The sequence below is a fragment of the Callithrix jacchus genome, chromosome 22 (genome assembly GCF_049354715.1).
Source record: "Callithrix jacchus isolate 240 chromosome 22, calJac240_pri, whole genome shotgun sequence".
NCBI lineage: Eukaryota > Metazoa > Chordata > Mammalia > Primates > Cebidae > Callithrix > Callithrix jacchus.
The window spans coordinates 10,117,080-10,137,167 of record NC_133523.1 but is presented as its reverse complement, the minus strand read 5'-3'; the positions used below and the strand labels follow the sequence as shown (position 1 = coordinate 10,137,167).

General features: G+C 50.2%; 1 protein-coding gene across 19 annotated transcripts in view; it reads right to left on the bottom strand.

Moving 5' to 3' along the window:
• The window catches only part of SMARCA4 (SWI/SNF related BAF chromatin remodeling complex subunit ATPase 4), a 100,305-nt gene extending 80,484 nt beyond the window's left edge, over positions 1–19,821 (bottom strand). For all 19 annotated transcript variants that reach the window (XM_078360570.1, XM_078360571.1, XM_035285434.3 and 16 more), the window contains exon 1: positions 19,544–19,821. The gene's annotated coding sequence lies outside the window, so the exon portion shown is untranslated. The remainder of the gene's footprint in view (positions 1–19,543) is intronic.
• Between the last annotated feature and the right edge of the window lie 267 nt (positions 19,822–20,088).

The following is a 20,088-nucleotide window of genomic DNA, read 5'->3' as shown; positions in this document are numbered from 1 at the left end:
CCCTGTGGTTCAAGCGATTCTCACGCCTCACCCTCCTGAATAGCTGAGATTACAGATATGTGCCAGCACACATCTGGATGTCCTAATCATACTTTACACCCAGCATCAGCCCTCCTTCCCTCTCCCTTCCATCAAACCGTGGGATGCCGTCACAGCCTCCAGGACCGCTCCAACACACAGCAGCGCTAACTGCATCACACAGAATTCACAACATTCTGGGCCAGGTGCAGTGGCTCACGCCGGTAATCCCAGCACTCTGGGAGGCCGAGGGGGGGATCACAAGGTCAGAAGCCAGAGACCAACTTGACTCTTGACTAACACGATGAAACCCCGTCTCTACTAAAAATACAAAATATTAGCCAGGCGTGGGGGCAAGCACCTATAGTTCCAGCTACTCGGGACACTGAGGCGGGAGAATTGCTTGAACCCAGGAGGGGGAGGTTACAGTGAGCTGAGATAGCGCCAGTGCATTCCAGCCTGGATGACAGAGCGAGACTCCATCTCAAAAAAAAAAAGCTGTACTTGAATATGGCAAGTTTGCTATTTAGAAGCACGGGGTTTCACGAGAGGCTTTTTAGAATGGCCTTGGCTCCCGAAAATGCTGCCTCTAAACAGTCAGGCTACAGTGAAGTAAAACTGCAGGTACCACCACCATCCGCAAATTCATTTCTGGATAGAAAGCTCAGACATGTGCAGAGTGACAGTAGAGGGGGTCCAAACAACCCGGCATGATGCAGTCATCCATCCCCAGCAGAATGATGCAAAGCCATCCCCAATGCCAAAGCACTCGATGAGGTTGCTGTTGCCTGCGCTGGAACAAGCACTGGCCGACCAGCAGCACTGCAGTGTGCAGCTATGGAGCAACTCGATGACCTCAGCTCAGTACTGAGAGGAACGGCATGTGATTCTATTCACTCTCGCTTACTTGTACGTGCCCTGATCATAGAATCATAGGTGAACAGCTTGCTGTATCAGACACATCCGTCCTGACATTCCAGAAGGCACCCTTAGTGGTACTGACTAGGGCCCCTCCTAGTCAATAGCACTCTCCCAGGGAAACCACTATATTGACTGTCACTTAGCTTCCTTTCGCTTGTTACTGAACTCCCAATAAAATGATGGGTGTGGTGGGTCATGCCTATTATATATGATGTGATATATAAATAATCTAATGTTGGGTGCAGTGGGTCACACCTATAATCCCAGCACTTTGGGAGGCAGAGGCAGGAGGATCGCTTGAGCCCAGGAGTTCAAGACCAGCCTAGGCAACATAGCAAGATCCCGTCTCTACACAGTGGTGTTTTGTTTTTTAATGAGCTAGTACGGGGGAGGCTGAGGGGCGAGAACTGCTTGGGCCCAGAAGATCAAGGCTGCAGTGAGTCATGATCTTGGTTAACAGAGAAAGACCTGGCTTAAAAAAAAAAAAGACAATCACACAGAGTCACCGAGTCTGGGAGAGGCGTCCATTCTTTCAATCTGAGCATTCTCACAGACACTGCACTCTACTAGGTTCCGGCCGGCAAAAATCCAGCTGCTATGAGAGTCGTTTGGTGGACACAGGCATTGGTTTTCCTTGGGTGTCCAAGAATGAAACTGGTGGTCATAAGGGAGGCATAAGCTTGGCTTTGCTAGTTTTCCAAACTAGCTGTATAATCTACACACACACAGTCCCACCTCCCAAACAGGGACAGCATTCCAGTTGCTCTTCAACAACCCCAACACTTGCAGCTGTCAGTCCTTACAACTTTTCACATTCTGGTGAATGTCCAATCACACCTTCTTACAGTCTTCATTTGCATGTCCCTCACAACTAACGGCACTGAGCACCTTTCCATACGCTTACTGGCCATTGAGATATTTATTAATTGATTAATTTATTTATTTCCTTATTTAGAGACAGAGTCTCATTCCATCACCCAAGCTGGAGTACAGTGGCATGATCTCAACTCACTGCAACCTTCCCCTCCTAGGTTCAGGCAACTATCGTGCCTCAGTTTCCCAAGTAGCTGGGATTACAGGCATACATCACAATACCTGTCTTACCTGGCATTCTTTTTTTTTTAAGCAGAGATGGGGTTTCACCATGTTGGCCAGGCTGGTCTCAAACTCCTGACCTTGTGATCTGCTCACCTCGGCCTCCCAAAGTGCTGAGATTACAGGTGTGAGCCAACACACCTGGCTGACACTTTTACATTTTAAAAGTGGACATTGGCCACATGGTGGCTCATGACTATAATCCCAGCATTTTGGGAGGCCAAAGAAGGAGGATCACTTGAGGTGAGAAGTTCAACACCAGCCTGGCCAACATGGTGAAACCACGTCTCTACTGAAAAAAAAACAACAAAAATTAGCCGAGTATGGTGGTGCATACCTGTAATCCCAGCTACTCAGCAGGCTGAGGCAGAAGAATTGATTGAACCTGGGAGGCAGAGGTTGCAGTGAGCCAAGCTCACACCACTCACCACTGCATTCCAGTCTGGGCAACAGAGCAAGACTCCGTCTCAAAGAAAAGAGAAAAAAAAAGCTGAACCATGAAATGAATGCCACTCCTGCGGGCTCATGTTCTAAACCACCCTCCCCCAGCACAGACCTCCAGTAACACTCCTGCCCTGCAGTGTTCAGGAATAAAAGACTGGCTTTCCCTCTTGGGGACATACCAGGCAGAAGCAGCTGGCTGGAGAGCAGCAAACCCCTAGGTGCAATCGAGGGCCTGCTGTCATCCATGACACACCCACCCTGGCAATCAATGCACATGGATTTCGGCAGCTGCCTACACTTCGTTTGTTTTGGAGATGGAGAGCTGCTCTGTAGCTTGGGCTGGAGGGCAGTGGTGTGATCTTGGCTCACAGCAACCTCCGCCTCCTTTGTTCAAGCAATTATTCTGCATCAGTCTCCCGAGTAACTGGGACTACAGCCGCACACCACCACAAGGTTTCGCCGCGTTGCCCAGGCTGGTATCAAACTCCTGAGCTCAGGTAATCTGCCTGCCTTGGCCTCCCAAAGTGCTAAGATTACAGGCATGAGCTACCATGCCCAGCCCACTTTTATTTATTTTATTTTTCTGAGACAGGGTCTTGCTCTGTCTCCCAGGCTGGAGAACAATGGCACCATCATACCTCACTGCAGTCTTGAACTCCTGGGCTCAAGTGATCCTCCTACCTCAACCTCCCAAGTAGCTGGGACTACAGGCTCATGCCACTATGCCAGCTAATTTTTGTATTTCTTTGTAGAAATGAGGTCTCGCCATGTTGCCCAAGCTGGTCTCAAACACCTGGGCTCAAACGATTCACCCACCTCAACCTCCCAAAGTGCTGGGATTACGGCATGAGCCACCACACCTGGCCTAAGCCACTGTGCCCAACCTGCAAACATCTCTTATCCCTCCTTGCTCCCACAGCCATAAGCCTGATATTGGTCTCAGCCCTCAAACTCCTCCCGGCCAGCTGACCCTTCCTAAAGGGCTGGGTAAGCCCAGCCCTGTGAGCTGGATGGGGTGTGGGGCCAGGTGTCACCGTGCTCCAGCAAGATGTCTACACAGGAGGGCTGAACAAGCATGGCCAGGAAAGGGGTCTAAGGACAAGGAACACCCCTCTCTCCTCCCCCATCACCAATCATTCCTACCTTTCTATACAGGCACTAAGGATTTGGCATTTTAAGCAAAGTCCTTGGGTCCCCAAAGGTTATCCCTAAGGTGTCTTACACAGCGCCGCTTAGACTCTTGCATGGGGCCCTCAACGGTTAAGTCAATAGCAGGAAATATTCATGCAGCACTGAAATCCATCGCAGACCAGGAGGCCACACCTACTCAGGCGGAAAAAGCAAAGGACACGGGGACTCAGGGGCCGAAAGGGCAAGAATAGTTAGTACATGTGTGTGGGAGCCAAATCCAGAAGTGTGAGGCCCCTGGATATGGCGCTGCCGGGGTCTCCACAAAACAAAAACAGAGCCTGGAAATCCAGGGCGGCGGCCAGAAGGAATGACCGGAAGTGAAACTACTCTGGCACAAGAATCTAAAAGTTTAAAGCTAAAACAGTCAAACCCATCCAGGAGGACAAGAGATGAAAATAAGCTCTCCGGTTCCCTGGCCCAAAGAGTCTGGAAGTGGCATGGCCATATTACCTCAATTTCTCTTGAGAAGCTCCTCAAGTAGCCAGCAATCAGAACCCCCACACAATCCATGCTGCAGAAGTCTTGGCACCATTAAAAAAGAACTGAGGCCAGATGTGCTGGCTACTGCTTAGAATCCCAGCACTTTGGGAGGCCAAGAGTTCGAGACCAGCTTGGCCGATGTAGTGAAATCCCATCTCTACTAAAAATACAAAAATTAGCCAGGTGTGGTGGTGAGCACCTATAGTCCCAGCTACTGGGAGGCTGAGAAACAAGAATTGCTTGAACCAGGAGGCAGAGGTTGCAGTGAGCTGAGACGCCACTGCATTCCAACCTGAGCGACACAGTGAGACCCTGCCTCAAAAATAAAAAGAAAGAATAACAACGTATGCATGTTGGCCGAAAGTGGTGGCTCACAGCATAATCCCAGCACTTTCAGAGGCTGAGGCAAGCGGATCACCTGAGTCCAGAAGTTCGAGAACAGCCTGGCCAAAATGGTGAAACCCCATCTCTACAAAAACAAAATAACCAGCTGGGCACTGTGGTGTAACACTGGTAACCACAGCTGTTTGGGAGGCGGAGGCAGAAGAATCATTTGAACCCAAGAGGCAGAGGTTGTAATGAGCCAAGATTGCACCACAGCTCTCCAGCCTGGGCAACAGAACAAGACTCTGTCAAAAAAAAAATACACACACACACACACACACACACACACACACACACACACACACGTTAATCCATGCATAGAAGTTACCCCAAAGAAAACATGCACCAAGCCGCTGTCAGCACACCCAGTAGCTCTCTCTGATGGCATGTGACGAGGAACTTACACTTTCCACATCACAGATGTCTGGTGCTTTTTGTTTTTATTTTTTACAACAGCCATCTATTACTTTTTACAACCAGATTTTTAAAGAAAAACTTGTAAGAAAAAAAAAGCCTAAATCGGAAAAATACCCATGAAATAAATACTCACAAGAGATGCCCAGGAAGTGTCTTTGTGGAAACAAGAGAAAGATCAAAGGATGTCAGGACTACTGTATTCTCATTACTTTCACCTTCATCAAAATTATCACTAAAATAGAAACATCTGTTGACGTTCCAATGTGGAATCAGACTACTTGAGGAACAGAAGAGGTCTGGTCTCTTCTTTCATGCCACCCCTAGCTTGTGTCTTATGAATCAAAAGCACTGCAGTGACCAGCCCCAGGCAGGGCAGGTTGCTAAGCTGATGGTATCCCTTCGAAATCTGTTTATTGGAATTATGGTGGTTTTTTTCCATCTTGCCTGAGAAACGAGCATTGTATTTACATTTGGCCCCTAATAGGATATCTGCTATTTTGTTTTTGGGGGCTTGGGGAAACTTGTTCATGGACACATTTCAGCAGCAGATATAACATGAGAATCAGACTACGGTGGGGTCGGTCTTGGTGGATCAGCTGCAATGGGCAGGATGGCTTCTGCAGAGCCAGCCCCATTTACTATGTGAGAACTACAAAACAAAATGTTCTCCTCAACCGTCTATAAGAAAACCTTCTCCATCTGACCTGACGGTGCAGGGCACTCATCTGTGAACCCCAAAACTACATATGCGGTGGGATAGAAATGCGTTACTCCTCACAGCAACTGCACTTCTCTAAAGCTGACTGCCCTGTGGCCACTTTACTTGGAATATAATTAAGGAGCAAAGCCCTGCCCTACATTTAAAAGGCAATACATTTCAGAAACCAAATCATATTATGGTGAAAAGTTACAATGTCTTCTCAGTTCCACCTATAAGGCTCAAGTGCCAAATTGTTACAAAGTATTACTCTTAGTAATGGAAATTATGTATCATTTTATTGGCTAAATTTCCACCCTTTTTATTTTCATTCACTTGAAAACCACTTAAAAGCACCTACCCAAATAACCTAAAGGCATCCAGGACAGTTCTCTGCCTTAAGGGAGTGCCCTCTAACCCCTCTGGGACCTGTGGTGTCTACACTACAAGCCTGCAAATGCTATCCTATCCATTAGACGGATGTTTTTCAAGCTCTTCTGACCACAACTATGTGGTAACAATGTGACCCACAAGAAACACACAACATCAAGTAACTGCACCAAGTGTCACAAGTCGTCCTGACCCATGCTCCCTCTGGAACACCAGTAGCCCCATTCTTTCTTTTAGGCTGGCCAAGGCCTACTGGATGGATGTCCTGCGCCACCACCGGGTCTGCTGTGTTATCAGCTATATATGCAACACTGATCATGATGAGTGACACTGTGTGGAGACGGCAAGAGGATCCCCATGACGGGCACGCAAAGGCCAATAGCGGGCAGGGAGATGCAGAATCCATACCTGCCCAGTGTCACTCATGACAGGCCCTCCCCACTGCCACAGCTAGGACTTACTGATGTCTGCCCCCAAATACCAACAGCGCTGACTTCACCAAAGAGTCTCCAAATGCTGAGCATCTGGCAGAGAACAACATAGTTCCTTCCTGGTAGAGCATACAGCAGAGTGACAAAAACATATACAATAGAATGTCACATAGAAAGTAGAAGTGTTGGGGCCGGGGGTGGTGGCTCAAGCCTGTAATCCTAGCACTGTGGGAGGCCAAGGCGGGTGGATCGCCTGAAGTCAGGAATTCGAGACCAGTCTGGCCAACATGGGAAACCCTATCTTGGCCAAGCGCAGTGGCTCACGCCTGTAATCCCAGCATGTTGGGAGGCCAAGGCAGGTGGATCATGAACTCAGGAGTTCAAGACCAGCCTGACAAACCTGGTGAAACGCCATCTTTCCTGAAAATACAAAATATTAGCCAAGCATGATGGCGCCCACCTGTAGTCCCAGCTACTTGGGACACTGAAGCAGGAAAATCACTTGAAACCAGGAGGCAGAGGTTGTAGTGAGCAGAGATTGTACCATTGCACTCCAACCTGGGCAACAGAGCAAGATTCCACTTCATTAAAAAAAAAAAAAAAAAAAAAAACCCCATCTCTACTAAAATACAAAAATTAGCCAGGCATGCTTGGTGGGCACCTATAATCCTAGCTACTCAGGAGGCTGAGAGGCAGCAGGATCGCCTGAATGTAGGAGGCTGAAGTTTCAGTGAGCCAAGATCATCACATCATTGGACTCCAGCCTGAACCACAAGAACAAAACTCCGTCCCCCCGCAAAAAAATAAAGTATTCAGGGTGAGCACGGTGGCTCACGCCTGTAATCCCAGCACTTTGGGAAGCTGAAGCAGGTGAATCACCTGAGGCCAAGAATTCGACACCAGCCTGGGCAACATGGCAAAACCCTGTCTCTACTAAAACTACAAAAATTAGCTGGCATGCAGCTGTAGTCCCAGCTACTTGGGAGGCTGAGGTGGGAGGATTCTTTGAGCCCAGGAGGTCGAGGCTGCTATAAGCTATGATTGCACCACTGCACCCACCACTGGGTGACAGAGCAAGACTCTGTTTTTTTTTTTTTGTTTGTTTTTGAGATGGAGTTTCACTGTTGTTACCCAGACTGGAATGCAATGGCACTATCTGGGCTCACCACAACCTCCGCCTCTGGGTTCAAGCAATTCTCCTGCCCCATGGTGGCTGTGCCACCATGCCCAGCTAAGTTTTGTATTTTTAGTAGAGACGGTGTTTCACCTTGTTGACGAGGATGGTCTTGATCTCTTGACCTCGTGATCAAAGTGCTGGGATTATAGGCGTGTACCCCTGCACCTGGCCCAAGACTCTGTTTTAAAGAAAAAAAGGCTGGGCATGGTGGCTCAAGCCTGTAATCCCAGCACTTTGGAAGGCCGAGACAAGTGGATCACGAGGTCAAGAGATCAAGACCATCCTGGTCAACATGGTGAAACCCCGTCTCTACTAAAAATACAAAAAATTAGCTGGGCATGGTGGCGCGTACCTGTAATCCCAGCTACTCAGGAGGCTGAGGCGGGAGAATTACCTGAACCCAGGAGGCGGAGGTTGAGGTGAGACGAGATTGTGCCATTGCACTCCAGCCTGGGTAACGAGCGAAACTCCGGCTCAAAAAAAGAAAGACAGAATGTCACGTAGAAGGTGGAAGTGCTATAAAACAAATCAAGCCGGCCGGACGCGGTGGCTCACACCTGTAATCCCAGCACTTTGAGAGGCCGAGACGGGTGGATCACGAGGTCAAGAGATCGAGACCATCCTGGTCAACATGGTGAAACCCCATCTCTACGAAAAATACAAAACTTAGCTGGCCATGGTGGCGTAGCCTGTAGTCCCAGCTACTCGGGAGGCTGAGGTAGGAGAATTGCTTGAACCCAGAAGGCGGAGGTTACGGTGAACCGAGATTGTGCCATTGCACTCCAGCCAGGGTAACAAGAGCGAAACTCCGTCTCAAAAAAAAAAAATAAAATAAATTTAAAAAAACAAATGAAGCAGAGTTCACAGGGTTAACAGATGAGAGGCATGGCCTGGGACCATCTCGGTGATGGAGACATCTGAACAGAGATCTGCAGTGACACAGGCACCATGTGGTTGTTTACCACAGAGGAATAGCAAGGGCAAAGGCCCTGGGGTAGAATTGGGCTTGGCATATTCCAAGGTACACCAAGTCAGCCAGTGTGACTAGAGCAGGGATGGTGGGAAAACACACTCCGTTTCTCTACACTCTCACACAGCACTTTTGACACCAACTCAGAGAAAACCAGTTTTCTTCTACTATACTCTCACAACAGAGGGCACTTCTGTGACCAGATGCATGGGTCTTTCCCAAGCAATTCTCCAAGTCTCCCAACACCAGCTGGGTGTCCGACAACTTAACTCAATCCAGACTCTATCTCCCGTACGTTAAGAACGTTATTGGCCAGGCTCAGTGGGCTCACATCTCTAACCATAGCACTTTAGGGGAGGCCAAGGTGGGAGTATTACCTGAAGCCAAGAGTTTGAAAGCAGCCTCGGAAGCATAGCACCCGTCTCTACAAAAAATGTAAAACTTAGCTAAGCCTGGCAGTAGTGCACACCATAATCCTAGCTACTGGGGAGGATGGCATGAGTCCAGGAGGTGGAGGCTGCAGTGAGCTATGACTGCACCACTGCACTCCCGACCTGGGTGAGAGAGTGAGACTCTGTCTCTAAAGGCAAAAGAAGAGCTCTGTCTCACAAGACTGCTCCCACTGCAAACGCCATGTGCACATCCCAGCCTCCAGTACTTCTGCCCAGCCAGCTATAAATCAGGAATTCCCACAACCCCCTCTTTGGTTTGACTGACTTGCTAAAGCAGCTCACAGAACTAAGGCAGGCACTTCCCTTCCCATTAATGGCTTACTATAAGGGATACGAGTCAGGGTCTACCAGATGGGACAGATGCAGAGGGCAGGGTACTGGGGCAGAAGGCAGCACACAGAGCTTCAACGTCCCTTCTGCATACACCACCCTCTAACCACTTAAGTCTTTCTGGTGACCAGCCCCATCCTGGGCTGTCTGGGGGCCCCACTCTAAATCACCTCACAAGCGTAGAACTCATCTGTGATCAAAAGGGGCACATTATGAATTTTAGAAGATACACCTGTGGGGCCAGGCAATGGGGGCTTAGGCCCGTAATCACATCACTTTGGGAGGCTGAGGCAGGTGGATCACCTGAGGTCAGGAGTTTGAGACCAGCATGGCCAATCCCCTCTACTAAAAATACAAAAATTAGCCAGGCATGGTGGCAGGCACCTGTAATCCCAGCTATTCAGGAGGCTGAGACAGGAGAATTGCTTCAGCCTGGGAAGGAGTGATCACGCCATTGTGCTCCAGTCTAGCAGACAAGAGCAAGAATGAGTCTTTAAAAAAAAAAAAAAAAAGCTGGGCGTGGTGGCTCACACCTGTAATCCCAGCACTTTTGGAGGCCAAGGTTGGCAGATCACCTGAGGTTGGGAGTTTGAAACCAGCCTGACTAACACGGAGAAACCCCATCTCTACTAAAAATACAAAATTAGCTGGGCATAGTGGTACATGCCTGTAATCCCAGCTATTCAGGAGGCTGAGGCAGGAGAATTGCTTGAATCTGGGAGGCAGAGGTTGTGGTGAGCCAAGATCACACCACTGCACTCCAGCCTGGGCAACAAGACAGAAACTCCATCTCAAAAAAAAAAAGGCCCAGTGCAGTGGCTCACACCTGTAATCCCAGCACTTTGGGAGGCTGAGGCGGGCAGATCACAAGGTCAGGCGTTCAAGACCAGGCTGGCCAACATGGTGAAACCCCGTCTCTACTAAAAAATACAAAAATTAGGTGGGTGTGGTAGCTCATGCCTGTAATCCCAGCTACTTGGGAGGCTGAAGTAGGAGAATTGCTTGAACTGGGACCCGGGAGGCAGAGGTTGCAGTGAGCCAAGATCTCACCACTGCACTCCACCCTGGCACCCTGGGCTATGAGACTCCATCTCAATTAAAAAAAAAAAGATACGCCTATCACTCCTACAACACGTGGCACAAAGACCAAATACTCCATATCATACCTCAGAGGGTAAGTAGATGCTGCCACAGGTGGGGTTTAGGGGAGAAGTCACAGGCCTTGAGGGCCACAGTGAAGAGGTTCTAGGAGCATCTAGTACAGTGGGGAACTGCTGGAAGGCTCCAGGCATGGGTGTGCATGGTCTGATAATGACTAATTTCTCTGGACATGCTGATGAAATGGATGAGGGTGAGGGCAAGAGAAGAGTCAAGGATGATCAAGGTGACCAGCAGGGTCTTGGCTGGTACATGCTTTTAGAATATAAAAAGGAGACTGGGCACTGTGGCTCAGGCCTGTAATCCCAACACTCTGGGAGGTCAATGCAGGTGGATCACCTGAGGTCCGGAGTTCAAGACCAGCCTGACCAAGTGGAAAATACAAAGTTGGCCAGGCGTGGTGGTGAATGCCTGTAATCCCAGCTACTCGGGAGCAGAGGCAGAAGAATCGCTTGAACCCAGGAGGCAGAGGTTGCAGTGAGGCCGCGCCACTGCACTCCAGCCTGGGCAACAAGAGTGAAACTCCGTTTCAAAAAAAAAAGAAAGGAAGAAAGAAAGAAATATAAAAAGGGGGCCAGGCACAGTGGTTCGCGCCCATAATCCCAGCACTCTGGGAGGCTAAAGTAGGCAGATTACTTGAGCCAAGAGGTTCAAGACCAGCCTGGGAGATAGTGAGACCTCCATCTCTAAGAAAGCAAAACAAGGCCAGGCGCACTGGCTCATGCCTATAATCCCAGCACTTTGGGAGGCTGAGGCGGGTGGATCGCGAGGTCAAGAGATCGAGACCATCCTGGTCAACAAGATGAAACCCCGTCTCTACTAAAAATACAAAAAATTAGCTGGGCATGGTGGTGCACGCCTACAGTCCCAGCTACTCGGGAGGCTGAGGCAGGAGAATTGCTTGAACCCACAAGGCAGAGGTTGCGGTGAGCCGAGATCGCGCCATTGCACTCCAGCCTGGGTAACAAAAGTGAAACTCCGTCTCAAAAAAAAAAAAAAAGAAAGCAAAACATAAAACAAAAATTTTTAATAAACATTAAAAAGGCCCCCTTCCTCAAGGCTGACCAAGCCCTAGAGCCCCAGAGCAAGACTTGGCAAAGCCAAGCAGGGCTGGGGTTCAGCCCCTGGCGCCCAGGGTTTGTGGGGAGGCCAGGGACATTCTGGGAGGAAAACGGAATTCTGACTTCAGAGAGGTTAGTCATGCAAAGTAGAGTCCTGCCTCAAGTCTCTGACTCCAGGGCCTGAGTAAGTGATTCAGGTCGAGGATCAAAAGGAATAGGATGAAAACCTTGAAGGTCGGGGAAGGGTAGAGCCAAGAGGAAGGGCAAGAAGAGCCTCCCACAGGTAGGAGCACCCAGGAGATGCCTCTAGGAGGCAGGCAAGACCGTCAGGTGCCCAGCCAGTCTGGGCTGTCCACAATCACATTTGATCATCACAGGGCCAGTTTCAGCTCCCTGGGCACAGTGGGACATCCACTGTGCCCCTTTACTGGGACTTTCGGGACGAGCCAGGGTCGCATGCAGCACATCCTCCCCTTTAAGTCTCCCACTGGAACAGGTGAGCAGCAACCGTCTCATCAGCCACCTGCTTCCTGAGCCAGTGGGGCGTGACTTGCCAGCTTCAAAGAGAGAACTTAAACATCCCCCAAGAGCTAGCACAGTGGATCATGCCTGTAATCACAGCTAGTCAGGAGGTGGAGACCGGAGGATCCCTTGACTCCAGGAGTTCAAGACCAGCCTGGGCAACACAGCGAGTCGTCATCCCTAAAAAAATAAGAAGTGGCCGGACACAGTGGCTCACACCTGTAATCCCAACACTTTGAGAGGCTGAGGCGGGCAGATCACCTGAGGTTAGGAGTTTGAGACCAGCCTGACCAACATGGTGAAACCCTGTCTTGAAAAAAAAAGAAAGAAAAAAAAAACCCACCTCAAAGAACCATTTTAAAGTCTACCACTATTAAAAATAGGGCCCATGCTCCTCTATCACATGCACAGCTGGCTGCACACAGCGCAAAATGGTTCCCAGTGACCAGTGTCTACATACACAAATGAAGCTATACTCCTTTAATAAGCAAAGCTATGGAAACCAGTCTGGGGCTTAAGAAACATTTGAAAGGGGCCAGGACTGGTTTACACCCTGCGAACATTTACCTGTTTTCTTTTTTCTTTCTTTTTTTTTTTTTTGAGACAGAGTTTCGCTCTTGTTACCCAGGCTGGAGTGCAATGGCGCGATCTCAGCTCACTGCAACCTCCGCCTCCTGGGTTCAGGCAATTCTCCTGCCTCAGCCTCCATAGTAGCTGGGATTACAGGCACGAACCACCATGCCCAGCTAATTTTTTGTATTTTTAGTAGAGATGGGGTTTCGCCATGTTGACCAGGATGGTCTCGATCTCTTGACCTCGTGATCCACCCGCCTCGGCTTCCCAAAGTGCTGGGATTACAGGCTTGAGCCACCCCGCCCGGCCTCATTTACCTGTTTTCTAAAGAAAGCCTCCTTCCCCAAGGGAATTGGAGGGAAATCGATGCATCCCTTCTCTCTGTCCTGTAACGTTCTATCTCCCAGCAAACCCAGCTACACTTAGCACTTCCATCCAGGCCCTTTTTCATATATGAAGAAGAGTTGGGGCCACAATTCACATGCCTGTCAATTCCTGAAAATTTAATGAATTTTTCAGAAATTAATTAAAATTAATCAATTTCTGAAAAATTAATGTCCTTGGGAAGCAGTTAACAGAAAACTTTAATCAAGATATCACTGGGCATACTAATGAGCCCGGTATGTCTCCTTCGGGATGACACCTATGAGGCTGGCAGCAACTGAAGCTCGATTCAGCCTCAGACTTGATTCTGACCCGTTCCTTCTCATAACGTTCCCCCAGCATTCCAGCAGTTGTTGTCCTTCCCACCCTCCCTGCTTTTTAAAGATAGGGTCTTGTTCAGTCACCCAGGCTGGAGTGCAGTGGTGCGATCACAGCCTACTGCAGCCTCCACCTCCTGGGTTTGATCACCTCAACCTCCCAAGTAGCTGGGACTACAGGCGTGCAACATCAAACCTGGCTAATTTTTAAATTTTTTATAGAAATGGGGCTTCACCATGCTGCCCAAGCTGGCCTTGGACTCCTGGAATCAAGCCATTCACCCTGCTCAGCCTCACAAAGTATGGGGATTACAGGCATGAGCCACTGCACTCCCTTGAACATTTGATATTTTAAAAAACCCATTAACCCACACCACTAAGCACACTGTCCCCTTTCCAGTGCCTTATGGTGAAATTTCAAAGCATGGTTTTTTTCACCACATAACATTTTAGTTAATGACGGACCAAATATACAATAGTCCCATTATATTTTATCTTCCTCCTTGAATTGACTAATTAGAAAAAAATTTTAAAGATCGTAATACTTTATTTTTCGGCTGGGTGCAGTGGCTCATGGCTGTAATCCCAGCACTTTGGGAGGCCGAGGCGGGTGGATCACGAGGTCAAGAAGTTCAAAACTAGCCCAGTCAAGATGGTGAAACCCTGTCTCTACTAAAAATAAAGAAATAAAATAAATTTAAAAAAAAATAGCCAGGTACAGTGGCAGGCACCGGAGGCTTAGGCAGGAGAATTGCTTGAACCTGGCGACAGAGGTTACAGTGAGCTGAGATCGCACTGCTGCACTCCAGCCTGGGCGATAGAATGAGACTCTGTCTCAAAAAAAAACACTGTGTTTTTCCCATACGTTTTCTATGTTTAGATATACTTAGATACACAAATACTCACCATCGGGTCATGATCGCCTACAGTCGGTATGGTGACATGCTGTATAGGTTTACAGCCTGGGAGCAAGAGGCTATCCCACAAAGCCTACACATGGACTAGGCTCCACATCTACATGTGTGTAAGCACATTCTATGATCTTCACACAACCACAACATCATCTCACAACGCGTTTCTCCGAATGCATCCCTGTTGTTAAGCAATGTGCGACCATTAAGGACAAAATGCAGGAGCTGATTCCTTTGCTACCACTTTGAAACACATAGAACTTATTACAAGAGGAAAATACGTATTAACTATGTTGTCCACCAGGCTGTCTCAGGAATCCTGATAAACGATGATAGCTAACAACTCTGGAGCACGACGTGTCAGGCACCACTGTAAGCACTTCGCATCTGTCCCGGGTTGTTGAGCTCTTGCAGCAATCCCACAAGCTGGATACTAGCACTGTCCCCTTTGCAAATTAAGAGTGGGATGTGAGCTACTGAGAACAGGACCCTTGTCTGCCCATTCCCCACAGAATCCCCAGCTCCCCAGCAATATCTGCCACATGGCAGGCACTCAATGCACGCTTGTTCGCCACATAAAAGGGGAAGAGTCATCTCTTGCACAACTCCAGGAGGTGCAATTCACATTGTGTTCTGTCTATAGGAACCATGAATGGGTTCCTCTGTGCCATGGCAGCCCTGATGACTGAGGGATGCAAAAAGGCAAACCCAGGAGTCAACTCCAGGAAGCTGATTTAAGAGCCCTTGCAGAAAGAAAATAACCCTAGGCCTCGGTTTCCTCACTGATAGAAAGTTCCACCAGGCTGGCAGGGTGAAGTAGCTCACGTCTATAATCCCAGCACTTTGAGAGGCTGAGATGGGCAGATCACAGGAGGCCAGGAGTTCGAGAGCAGCCTGACCAACATGGTGAAATCTCGTCTCTACTAAAAATACATTGGGCCGGGCGTGGTGGCTCACGCCTATAATCCCAGCACTTTGGGAGGCCGAGGCGGGTGGATCACAAGCTCAAGAGATCGAGACCATCCTGGTCAACAAGGTGAAACCCCGTCTCTACTAAAAATACAAAAATTAGCTGGGCATGGTGACACGCGCCTGTAGTCCCAGCTACTCGGGAGGCTGAGGCAGAATTGCTTGAATCCAGGAGGTGGAAGTTGCAGTGAGCTGCACTCCAGCCTGGGCAACAGAATGACTTTGTCTCAAAAAAAAAAAAAAAGAGACCGGGCGAGGTGGCTCCCGCCTGTAAACCCAGCACTTTGGGAGGCTGAGCCGGATGGATCGGATGAGGTCAGGAGTTTGAGAACAGCCTGCTCAACATGGTGAAACCCCATCTCTACTAAAAATACAAAAATTAGCTGGGTATGACAGCACACGCCTGTGATCCCAGCTACTGAGGAGGCTAAGTAACGAGAATCGCCTGAACTCAGGCGGCATAGGTTGCAGTGAGCCGAGATCACACCATGGCACTCCAGCCTGGGAAACAAGAGGATAATCCATCTCGAAAAAAAGTTCCACCAGACATCTGCTCTAAACCCGTCTTTCCCATGCTCCTACTTTCCACAAACAACCAAGACATGGATTTGATCTAAGATTATCTCCTGGTGCTTTGAGGGTCCCCAAGGAGAAGCAAAGGAAGGCAAATAAATTGTTTTGTTTTGTTTTTTGAGACAGAGTCTCACTTTGTTGCCAGGTGCCAAGCTGGAGTGCAGTGGCGTGATCTGGGCTCACTGCAACCTCCGCCTCCCGGGTTCAAGCAATTCTCCTGCCTCAGCCTCCCTAGTAGCTGGGACTACAGGCGCATGCCACCACACCCAGCAAATTTTTCTATTTTTAGTAGAGACGGGGTTTCACCATGTTAGCCAGGATGGTCTCAATCTCTTGACCTCCTGATCCGCCCGCCTCGGCCTCCCAAAGTGCTGGGATTACAGGAGTGACCACTGCCCCCAGCCGTTATGCAAATACATTGTAAATAAATACAAACATGTTTGGGTGCTCCTCACTGACAGAAAGTTTGGAGACCACTGCACCGCCCTCTATCACAATTCTGATGACATCACGTCCCCTGCTTAAAAGCCTACATGATCAACATTTACGTCTCCTAAAGGGCTGAACACAAAACAATTTTAGGTGTCCCATGAAAACCATTTATTACTTTCCTAACTATGCACGCATTAATTTTCATTTTTTAGAGAGGGTCTCACTTCGTCACCCAGGCTGGAGTGCAGTGGTTCAATCATGGCTCACTGCAGCCTGGACCTCCTGCCCTCAAGGAGCTTGGGACCACAGGGGTACTGCATTCCAGCCTGGTGGACACAGAGAGACTCCAGTTCACAGGAAAAAAAAAGAAGCCCGGGTGCAGTGGCTCATGCATGTAATCCCAGCACTCTGGAAGGCCGAGGCCGGCAGATCATGAGGTTAGGAGATTGAGACCATCCTGGCTAACACAGTGAAACCCCGTCTCTATCAAAAATACAAAAAATTACCTGGGCATGGTGGCACGTGCCTGTAGCCCCAGCTACTCAGGAGGCTGAGGCAGGAGAATTGCTTAAACCCCGGGAGGTAGAGGTTGTAGTAAGCCAAGATCATGCCACTGTACTCCAGCCTGGGCAACAGACTGAGACTCCGTCACACACAAAAAAAAAAAAATCAAGTGCACACTATGCATCATGTGCCCAGTGTGTTAGCAGCTTCCCACGGTGACCTCATTCAACCCTCAGAAGAAGCCTGTGAAGTTTCAGGCATCCTCGTCCTACCTGTTTCACAAGTGGGGGGCCCTAGTACTAAGCACCTCGCTTGAGGTTAAGCTAGGATTTAGAGAACCGGGTGTGAATTCAGGAGGTCAGATTACAGAATAAGCACTCCTTATCGCTATCATAGGGGAGAGGAGGACAACTGAGGTTTGGGAAAACAATGACTTGGAAAATTCAAAAACAAACAACTAACGTGAACCCCTTATAATCCATCCCCAGTCCTGTACCAGGCTTTTTCTTTTCTTTTCTTTTTAAGACAGTCTTACTCTGGCGCCCAGGCTGGAATGCAGGAACCCAAGAATGGCTCACTGCAGCCTCTGGCTCACTACCTCTCTGGCTCAAGCAATCCTCCCACCCCTGCCTCCTAAGTAGCTGGAACCACCAGTGCCTGTCACCACACTCAGCTAATTTCTGTATTTTTTGGAGAGATGAGGTCTCTCTATGTTGCCCAGGTTAGTCTCAAACTCCTGGTCTCAAGCAATTCTCCCACGTCAGCCTCCCAAAGTGCTGGGACTGCCCAAAGCCACTGCACCCGATCCTGTACCAGGCCTTGAACAAAAATGCTCACACGATCTTCCACAGGACCCTCTCCTTCAATCCACAGATATTCACTAAAGACCTGCTATGCATCAGGCCCAGGGTACTCTGGGGCTAGCAAGGTAGACACAGTCCCAGCTCTCACCGTGCTGGTGGTGACAGCTACAGGAGAAAGGACCAAGGTGATGTGTGAGCGTAACTGAGGGGAACAATGGCTAGCCCAAGGTGGCCAGGGAAAGTCAAAACACAGTCCTGGTCGGGTGAGGTGGCTCACATATTAATCCCAGCACTTTGGGAGGCAGAGATGGGTGGATCACCTGAGGTCAGGGGTGTGAGATCAGCCTGGCCAAAACGGGGGAACCCCATCTCTACTAAAAATACAAAATTTAAAAAATTAGCCAGTCATGGTGATGGGCGCCTGTAGTCCCAGCTACTTGGGAGGCTGAGGCAGGAGAATCACTTGAACGCGGAAGGCAGAGGCTGCAGTAAGCCAAGATTGGGACAGTGCACTCCAGCCTGGGGAACAGGCGAGATTCCATCTCAAAAAAAAAATCCTATTATCCTCCCTGATTTTGAGGCCCCCTCTTCCAGGCAGCCCCCATGATCTCCAGCTACCACTCATTCCCTGCATGTCTGCTGCATCCCTCTCACAGTGCAAGTTATAAGCATTAAATGACAGGCCAGGAGGGTTTCTTCCCGCATTTACCACCTGCTACCCTCCAAGACTGCAGAGACTCCAGGAGCCAACCCCCGACCATCCAACACTCGGTAGGGCCTCAACAAGTATTTGCTGAACAATAAGGGACACTGGACCAAACAGTAACAATATCGCTTCCCACTTGCCAGGAACCATTTCACAGGCGTTCACCAATTCCATTTGTGAGGTTACCCCCTTTCACAAAGGAGGAAAACTAAGAGGTTCAGCGAGGTTAAGCCACTTCCCTAAAGTGACAGTGTGCTAAGTGACTGACAGCACCAGGAATCAAACTTGAATGCACCCTATCAATCCAAACTGAAAACTTGTTTCAAATTCTTGCGAAGTGTCTTTTCCACTTACTCACTTTGCACTTTCCCCAAGGAGTCACTGACCAAAAGAAAAAAAATCAAGACTGGTGTCTTCAAGACAGGGACAAAACACTCGCCTAAAAAGTCCACGTTGGAAGGAAAAAAAAAAAAAAGAAAAAGAAAAAAGCCTTCACCTTAAAAACCAATTGGGAAGCAGTAAAAAGGATGCAAAACCTAAGCACTGCTTTTATACAGCAAACGATTTCCTCCGCGGTCCCCTACTTGCAGCCGACCCCATCCCCAAACTTCCCCAACCCCAATTCGGGCAAACATTCTGAAGTCACTAATTCCAAGGGATTGGAGGAGTCCTTTACCTTTCCTTGAAAATCTGGAATGACGCGTTTTTAAGACAATTTGAGGTCGGCTAGCCCAAGGGGGTCGCCAATGCCCGTGTCCGGTCGACGCCGGACGTTATCTGGAGGTTTGGCTACTGAGCCCCAATCGCAGCTTCGCCAAAAAGGCAACATTAGGGTCTGACCCGTTACCACGCAGCCAGAAAAGCCCCAACGCCTGCCTATTGTTGCAAGCGCTGAAATTGGGAGGGCGACTGTGGGGGTGCCGGACGAGAAGGGCGAGCTTTGTCCCGCGACCCCGGCGAGAGCGCGCGCGGAGGGGATCGCGCGGCCTCCACGCGGCCCGGGTCCCCCACCCGCCCGCCGCTCCGCGGGGACCGTCCCTGCCGCGGCCTCGCGATGCTGTGGCCTTCCCCACGCGCGCGGCTGCCGGCCGGGCTTCTTGATCCTCGGGCGCCGCCGTACCCTGGCCCCGCACCGGGCGCGCCGGTCGCCCCCTCCCCCCTCAGCGCCCGGCTCCATTCAAACCGCCCTCCCCAGCCCCGCGCCGCGCTGCCCCCGCGGCCCGCGTTCCTTACCGGGAGCGGCAGGCGCCGTCGCCTTCCCGGCGCCGCCCCCGCCCCTCCGCGCGGGGCCGGGGGCAGAGTGAGCGTCTCGCGTCCCCTCACGAAACAAAGAAGCCGCCGCCACCGCCGCCAAGCGAGGGGAAGCCTCACGCGCGCACCCGCCTCGGCCACCGCCCCCCCTTCAGACACACGCGCGCGCCGCCCGCGCCCCCGCTGCGCGCGCTCTCGCTGGCTCCCCTTCCCCCAGCTCCGCGGACGGCCTCTCCAGCTTCCGCCGCCCGCCCGGCCTCGTGCGCGCGCCAGTCCGCCCTTCCGCTCCCTGCGCGCGTGCGCTCCCGCCCCTAGGCTGACAGAGGTGGGCGCGTCCAGGAGGAAGCACGAGCGCCCGACGCACCGCCCCACTGGGGCCGCTATAGCCCCGCGCCTGCGCACGGGTAGCTTTGCCCTCTGCACGCCGCGCGTCCTATCGCCCCAGAGCATGCGCACAGCGGGCGTCACTGCGGTGGCGGCGAGGGCTCTGGCGGGCTAATTGGGGGAAGGGAGTCCGGTGGCAGTGG